Source organism: Saccostrea echinata, unplaced genomic scaffold (assembly GCF_033153115.1).
Source record: "Saccostrea echinata isolate AGI-Se365-2 ecotype Australia unplaced genomic scaffold, CSIRO_AGI_Sech_v1 ptg000005l, whole genome shotgun sequence".
NCBI lineage: Eukaryota > Metazoa > Mollusca > Bivalvia > Ostreida > Ostreidae > Saccostrea > Saccostrea echinata.
Genome location: NW_026889754.1, coordinates 17206448 through 17215529, shown reverse-complemented (window position 1 = coordinate 17215529; position 9082 = coordinate 17206448).

The following is a 9082-nucleotide window of genomic DNA, read 5'->3' as shown; positions in this document are numbered from 1 at the left end:
TATTAAGAACTATAATTTGCGGAAACATTTGTAGATATTCTCACAAATAATTGTGGTTTGTTTCAAGTTTGCATTGACATGCTTTACAGTTTAAGTTTCTTATATTAGGATTTTACTTAATCCTGAATGTATGTAAAAACAGTTGTCTTGAATTTTAGTTTCGTTTTTTGTGATTTAAGAGGAATGCGAGACGCATTTCCTGGAGGCGTGGGTAATGTAGCGAAGATTTAATCAAGATCGAATTATCCCTACGGTTCTCGGTAGCTGCATTGTGTTAACTTCCTGTTTCTTTGTATTGTTACCTTCGGTCCTCAGCAGGTCACGTGACCTGAAAGGTATATATATATATATAGAGGCAGTCGGGTTGACTAGTCAGTTGGTTGTTGGCGGCTGATGTGTGAAGACCGTCCAGAACAGAAGCCAAACGTGGTAGGTACTGTGTTTAATACCTGAATAAAGTCTTACGTGCCTGCAATAGGCTTTCGGGACTTAGTGTATATAGAGTTATATATACTGTATAACACGGTTTGGCTGAAGGTCAGAAGCGAATCCGCTTCAAGCCTTGGAAGGCGCGTGCGCTCCCGAGAAAAGACAGGGATATTTGCAAATATTGCTAATTCAAATCTGTGATTGAGATCTTTAAATTAACTTAATTATATTGTTCAGATAGAACAGCCGAATCCCATAAACGAACCCGGAAACGTTACACTATTTTTACACCAGAGGTAACGGAAAATCTGCGAGAAGTTCGTAAATCAGACTAACATTTCTGTTGATCCTTCGATTGGTGAGTAAGTTTTAGCTATAAACAGATCAAAAATAATAGAGGGAATGATATACACATCAAAGACCATAAACAAGTCCGAATTTATGACAAACCAGTAAAGTATTTAGAGTGATCTTTCTTTGCTTACTTTGTTATAATCGATTCTCAAAAAAGAGTAACCCTAGTACATTCTCGAAATTAAAATTTATAGGCGATCCAAGGCGTCCTGTCATTTCATTCAAAAAGTATTTGTCCAAGCTGAATTCACCTAATCATAAATTTTGGCAGAGGCCCAAAATAAAGTATTCCGATGATGAAAACACCTGGTACATGTACACTCACAGAACACACAAGGATGTGGACGCACGCAACATTATTGGTGTCATTGGACAAAAGTGAAACCTCAGTTAAATCATACACTTCTCACTTATGCGACAAAAAGTGACAAATATCCGACATTATAAGTGAAAATGTGATATGCAAGATGTGATGTTCAGTCCAAAACATGTCCTGAAAATTTTCAAGAAAGATTTCTTGGAAAATGTTGCCCTCAACAATTTTTTTTGTGAAATTGGAGATTACGAGTTTCAAAACATCAACACAGGATTCGTTTCTTTACCTTTGGCTTATGTCCGAAAGAACTTTCACTTTCCAAACTGTCAAATAACGTTTAATATGCAAAAATTAATAAATTAATAAGATTAAAACCTAAAAATGTTCGGTAGATACTAACTACATTAATTAAGATTTGCTTAATTTGCTTTGCTTTGATTAACTTTGATTAAATTTATTATAGTGGTAAGTTGTGATCAACATATTTATGTTGACTGTTGAATTAATCTATTGAAGACATTGTCTGTGATATCTATTTATTTAATTTTTCAATTTATCTGTGATATTAAAATGTGATATTTTTAAACATCTGTCATATTAACATTATTTTAAAATATCATTTTTTATAAATTCATTGAAATTTAAAAAAAAATCACTCATTCATTTTTGTATTTGTTTGGTTTCAAAATAGTATTTAAAAGTGGTTATACAAATACTTTTTAAAAAAATTGTTTTGATATAATAAAACAGTTATAAAATGGTTTTTCGGGATTTAGCACATTTTGGTTCCCCTTTGCAGGAAACCATTTTCCATGGGGGACAATTAATTTGCTGTTTTCCTCAAACCATTCTATAACTGTATACTATTGAACTACAAAGACAGTTTTACCGCCCTTTTATTGATTTTGATTCCGATTGATATATTGGCTTATTGTGAAATATTATTAGGCCAACTTTAAAATATAATGTTTGCTTGTCCTTTCCCGAAACAGGATGAAAATATTGGGTCGGTAGGTACATATAAATAAAATTAAAAAATCTTCCCCAGAAAATTTCAATTCCGATGCTGAATTTTCAAAATCTTTTTGCCAGAATACATAAAAAAATTGTTTCCTAGAGGTTACGAGTAAAAAAAGCTATGAGTCGAGCCGTTTTTAGCAAGTCGGTCGGGGGAGGGCACCAAACAATTTTTTAAAGATGGCCTTACCGTTATGACTTCCAAAAACGTGACCTAACAAAGAAAAACTAAAACAATCATGGCAGAATTTGCTAGCACTTCAATCAAAAGATAATGCATAGGTCAAATTATGTATTTAAATGAATGTGTTTTAAATGAATTGTTGAAAGTTAATAAATAAAAACAAAATATTATTTTATTTATCTGACTCAGTTTTCGTATAACAAAACAATTATTGATGGGTTGTCGAGCAACATTGATTACTGTATGTTGGCCCCTCGGGATGAAAATATTGCCCTCCGCTTTGTGTCGGGCATTATTTCATACCGTGGAAGCTGACCTCATGTCAAATTGCCCTCAACCCAAGTGAATATTATTAATTACATGGTATATTGTCCATAGATTGATCAGTTTTCGCCTCCTTCATATATTATGCCTCTTGAAATGATACATACCGCACTTGTATAGCTAAATTGAGGGCGCAGCCGTTACTGTTTAACGTTAGCGATAATTTTAATTATGCGTAATAAAAAAAATATGTTTATTTACGGTTACCCGACCGACCCTATATTTTATCGTCGACCCAAAAATTTTTTCGTTGTAAAAATCCGGAAGTCACTCGCCGGTCACTTTAACTTCTACATGCATCTTAACAGGTCAAGCGTTTGAAAACGAAATCGAAAATACTAGAATCAAAATGGCATGTTTAATATCTACATCAAAGTGTTTGTGTCTATCGCCCATATGGCAAGCCCAAAAACAAAAGTAAAGCACCACACAATGGTAAAATTGTTTTGTATTTCAACCAATTCATGTGAATTTGTGTAAAAAAATTTAATTAAATAAAAAAAAATCCTACCTACCGACCCTCTTTTATTACAGCATGTAACCGTAAACAAACATTTTTTTATTACGCCTTATATAGGGCCTCAATAGCTCAGTGGTTATAATGCCTAAATGAGTTCCGGATGAGACTTGATTATTAACCACCTATGAAATTAGCACCCAACAAACAAAACCCACTATCCGTTAGGAACATGTTTTAAAGCATTTTCTTAATTCATAAAATTTGGGGACGCATTTCTACATAGAGAGGGTATGTCACCGGTTTAATAGGTCTGTATACGGCAGTCAATATATAGGTTCTAACTAGCTCAGTGGTTACAGCGCTGTCACGGTACGCCAGAGGCCCTAGGTTCGAGTCTTGGTTGAAACTTGAATTTTTTTTTATCACCAGTGACATGTGGATTGAAGTTGAATTAGGTAAGGAAATCTAGGATAGGGTCAGTATATGGATCATGTTACAATGTATTTCATGTGAATAAACAGAAATAAACGTAGACCATGTACCTTTTTTTTATTTTCAAGACCTGAATGTGTATGGTAAAATGATGGTTTTTCTCGGACAACTTGGACAGGACACATCGTGTAGGCTATACTACCAGTATGTTCTATTCTCCTGGAATATCTGCCGACCCGACCCAGTCTCGATGTCTAAAGTACAGATATTTATTAACTGGGAATGCGAGTCTGTTAGTTTCGTATCAGACAGACTTTGATGCCTTCCACAACGACATTCCATTGACTGCACATTCTTCGCATCAAACTTTCAATTTAACTTACGGATATGCCGACTTGCCGTTCGTCAAACAATTCAGGGTATGTGAATGTGTAACTTTAATATGTATTATTATGTGAATTTCTAATGCACATATAGATTTTTTGAAAATGGACGGAAACTGTTGGTGGACTGACAGACCGACAGACAGCAGCAAAGCAATATGCCCACCATTCTTCGAAAGGGGGGGGGATGAATATCTTTGAATGTTATACAGAAAAATGACGAGCAATGTGTACTCAAAAGTGGGCCCGTTTTGAATGAAAAAATATAGAATAATGACTTTGTGATTTAAAGGGATATAAATGATCCCCCAAAGAGCGAGAAAATCAATTTCTTTGAATAAGTCGATCAATTTTTTTTCTTCGGTTTCAATTCTAGTAGCGATGTCAAAGAACTTTTGGTTTTATGAACACTTGAAGTTTTTCATCATGTAAAATTATCGTTCTTTATGCTTCACGATTTTAAAGCGTCGAAAAAGCCCTCCGTTTTTGTTAGATGATAGAACTCAGGGGCGTAGCTTGACTTAAAATTCTAGCGAGGCAAAACCATAAGGGGCGGGCAGGAGGTATGGGGCAACCTAAGGCCCCAAGTAGGTCAGGGCAGCGTAATGGTGGTGGTGGGTAGGAGGGGTAGAGGGGGGCACCACACACCCCTCCGGACAGAATATGGATTTGGGTGTTTTATCAGACTTCTCCTGCACAGAAGTATAGTGAATTTTACCAGTTTCATAGCGTGGATATGATACCACATATTATTAAAATATCTAAAAGAGCATCGTCAGAAACCCACGAGGCAAGAGAAGCTAGACCACCACAGGTTTTCGACGATGGTTAAAGAGTTAATAAATATGTTTCCTAAAACTAATACATTTTAAAATGAATACACTTTTTTTTAAATTTTGTTTTTATTTCGTCAAAACTAATAATTGTCAAACATTTATCAGTTTTTAATTTTTTCCAATCATTGCCTACTTGGAGTTTTCAGTAATGGAGGTAGAGCCCAAACCTTGATGGTATGAACGTACATTATAGAATTGCTTAAATTATGATTTTTACAAGATATTTTCTGCAATGTATTATTAACTATGGGAGGGAGTGTTGGTGGTTAAAAATCTAGTGAGGCAGTTGCCTCATTGCCACAATGGAAGCTACGCCCCTGGAACTCTCGCTGTTGGTCCTAAGTGCCAAGTATAGGTCTAAATTTGTAGCCATTCGTTGATATTTAGTGACGTCTCATGTGAGTGAAAATTCTCGCTAGGGCGTAAAAAAACACAATAATTCACCGTATTTCTATCAAAACGTTTGACCTTCCTAATAACCTCTAAACAACAGAAGACAGACATCATATTTGGCAGAGTTACAGATATGGATAAGAGCAATGTTTTTTTTAATGAAAATTTAACCAAGTTTTTTGTGGATAAAAACTGTATAAATAAAATCTTATTTAAATAAATCGTATTCTAGAGTATTTTGAAGGACGTTCTTAAATATTGCACATTTTTTCTTTTGATTGGAAGGTTCCACTTGTGATAAATACAAAAGTTACAAAATTAATTACAAAATAAATAAAATATTATTTATCTCGCTGCTATGGAAGGTCTTAGATATTGTTCAGCAATTGGGGCTCCTCGGGTGGCTCGTTTGTTTGTTTGTATGTTGTTTAACGTCCCTCTCGAGAATTTTTCACTCATATGGAGAGGCCACCACTTGCCGGTGGAGAGCTACAAATTTTGTCCTATACTCGGCACTTACGGCCATTGAGCAGTGAGAGATCTTTTTCGTGCCAGCACCTACTGCAACACGGGACCTCGGTTTATACGGTCTCATCCGAAGGACCGGTCTCCACGTCCCACAGTTGGATTCGAACCCGCGACGCAAGGATCAAATCCTTACTCCGCGACTCTACAGCAGACGCTCTAACCACTGCGCCACGCGGGCGACTCGGGTGGCTCGTGCCTCGCACACTAACCTCGGACGTGAACGGTGTTCTGTTTTTGCCAGTTCGAAATTCTGAGCGCTCGCTCAGTGACCGGAAGGGCGTTTGTTCGCATCTCGGCTGCGACTGACCTACAATGTATGTCGTTAAAATAGGTAGCAACTGTGCCTTCGCCAAACGCTCGGCACTTTGAAGTGAAAGTTGCGGGTCCTTCGGTTGAAACCTTTAAAACAAGGCCCTGTGTCACGGCAGGCGTTGGCACAATAAAGATTCGTCACTGCTCAATGGCCCCGAGTGCCAAATAAAGGTCTAACTTTGAAGCCCCTTCTGATAGGCTTAAGGGAAACTGCTCAACCACAAATATAGTGTGGCTATCTGTTACTTCTTGTTCTGTAATTTATTTTGTTAAGCCCCTTGAATTCATTGTTTTTTTTCATTAGAAAAGGCCACTGTAGGGGGCATTTGTGTTTATCAAACACAATTTTGAAATCGAACTTTAATTTAAAATAAACGGTAGGGGAATGCATTGGGGAAATATTTACATAAATGTACCCTGTACTCCACACTATTTTGTAGATATTTTTCCGAGCTATTCTAATGCAGGGCACAGTGAGCGTTGCAATGCTTGATGAAGTTCAAATCTTACAAGGAATATGTATTGGTAAGTCAAACACAATATGCACTCTATATTATATGAATTTATCCGTGCAGAATTACCAAGTTTGATTAGAATACTAATTGTTCACAGATAATAAAGAGGTTCTATCACACTTTTGGTATAAATTCTAAATAATTTATTGATCAGTTTCTTTTTCTTTTTTTTTTTTGGGGGGGGGGGGGGGTGGGTTAAAATACACATTAGCAAAGCAAAACTCCATGTTTACGAACATTAATATTTTTTAAACACTATAGCCGTTTTTCATAACCTTTTTAAAGCTGTAATATTCAATTTTATTGAAGAAGTCGGACATAGTTCCGCGACAGCGTGATCATCCCGGTATAGCGCGACCATTTCTCTTTGGCGATTTTATACAAATTAAAAAAAAAGAGAAAATTTAAGCAGTTCCGACATATATAAATGTTACTAAGCAATGATTGTCAGCTGCTTGATTGCAATATTGTTGCAACCACATATAGAAGTCGGAAAAGTCGATCGATTTAATCATATTTTAAAACTGATTTGTAGATTTTGTTACATGAGTATTTTTTCATCTCTGCATTCATTCTCTCTGCTTAAATCAAAAAAGAAAGTACCTTAAATGTCGTAACAGACGATGAAATTATGTGTTTACAAACCAATTTAAGATGTTGCAATTCTTATGTTGTATTCCTCAAATCAGTTGTGTTCTGAAGACTGAAGTCAAGTTTATATAATTTGCATCAAACATGCAGTATTTGTAAGTATACGTGAGGATTGTGATAGAAATTTTTGAAAGGGTCAGATACATCACAACTTTTTGTGCTATACCGAAAATGCAACTCCACGTTGCATTTTTTATTGTGATTCATCAAGTAATTCTGACAATTTACTTAGTAATTAACAATTTAGAATGCGATTCAGACAATTACTCAAAAGTGCACTGAGGCGTTTTTCAGAATAGAGAAAACTTCTATCAAAAGGTATAAAATTATAGGAAAGTGTTTCAAGTCCTTAGTATACCTTTCTCTTCCTTTAGATGAAATAGGTCTCCGGTTTTAAATTTCCCATTAGGACTTCAAACAAACTCTTAAGCAATAATGAAATATGTGGAGATAACGAACAGTATTCGAGCTCAAAAGTCCATTAAACATAAAAAATAGGAGCAGAGCAAACACGGACCTCTAAGACATCAGAGGTGGGATCAGGTGCCATGGAGGAGTGAGCATCCCCTGCCGACGGTCACACCCGCTGTGTGCTCTTGTCATAATCGGAAAATAACGGAAAAATCCGTCGACAATTCAGTGTGTAAATAATGGCCTAACAATTAGTATGAAAAAAAAAGTCAATCAGCATTTGACTTATGGATAGATTGTTTTTGCTGACAAGGTCATTGTATCGACCATAGAACTTACGAAATAATTACTTTAAACGAGATTGCTGATAATCATGTTTCATCAACTTGTTTTTCAATAACTTACCTCGTTTTAGAAATTGCAGGTGATAAGGGTAAATTGCTGCATTTAAAATATCTAAATATGAAACAGATGTGTCAGACTCTGTGGTATCTTGTATCTCAAGCTCACCGCGATATATCGTGTCGACACAAGAATGAAATTACCGTTGTTAATTGCCAATACGTCATCGATATATCTAAATGTCGAGTTGAAGGCCACATCAAGTGTTTTTTTTCTTTTCACGTAAAAGATTTTGAACAAATTCTGCTTCATATGAATGCAAAAATAGGTCTGCGAATAACGGGGCGCAATTGGTACCCATGGGAATTCCAATATATTGTTGGAAGACCTGGTCTCCAAAAACCACATAGTTATTGTCAATAAGAAACTCGAGCATCTTTTTAATGTCAACTTCAGAGTACTTGTCAAGTTGTGTGTACAATCAGATTGTTTTTAACAAAGTTAATTTGCACATGACCAATGACAAGGTAAGTGAATTTACGAGTTCCATTTTTATTGAAATACAGCTGTCATCGATGATATTAAAACTATAAACTCATACATGTAGAGCAATATATATCTGGCGACTCTTAACAGCAAAGTAAGAATCTTGATGATAGAAATACTCTAACATATGAAAAGCTTACATTTTATTGCTTTTATGCAACATCTGGAAAATAATATATGGCAATATTTATCTCTGCATAGTCCTTTACTTTTAAGTAAATACAGCCCTGTAATTTTCCCATGCATTTTTGCGTTTTCTTATTTGTATGTTTTACCAGAGAAAAGCATTGATGACATTTTGACTTATCATGATAAACGTGATGACTTGATTTTTTATATCGCCAACTTCCTTTAATTGTCTCCCGGTTAATTCGATACGCAAGAGCATGTTCTACGTATAAACAATTTTTAAAACGAGGTAGGATTTTGACAAATAAGTTGATGATATAAGCGTTCAACAAGATTCAGTGTACAATTCTATTGCAATCTGTTGCAATAAAATTATACGTTGGGCGGGGCATTCATGTCCTAAGGACATATTTCTAGTTTAGGCATGAATCTGAATATGTTTTAGATGCACAATTTTTAACTTAGTATTAACATATATAACTTTATCAATAACAAAACATCATATACAACAAATTTTTCA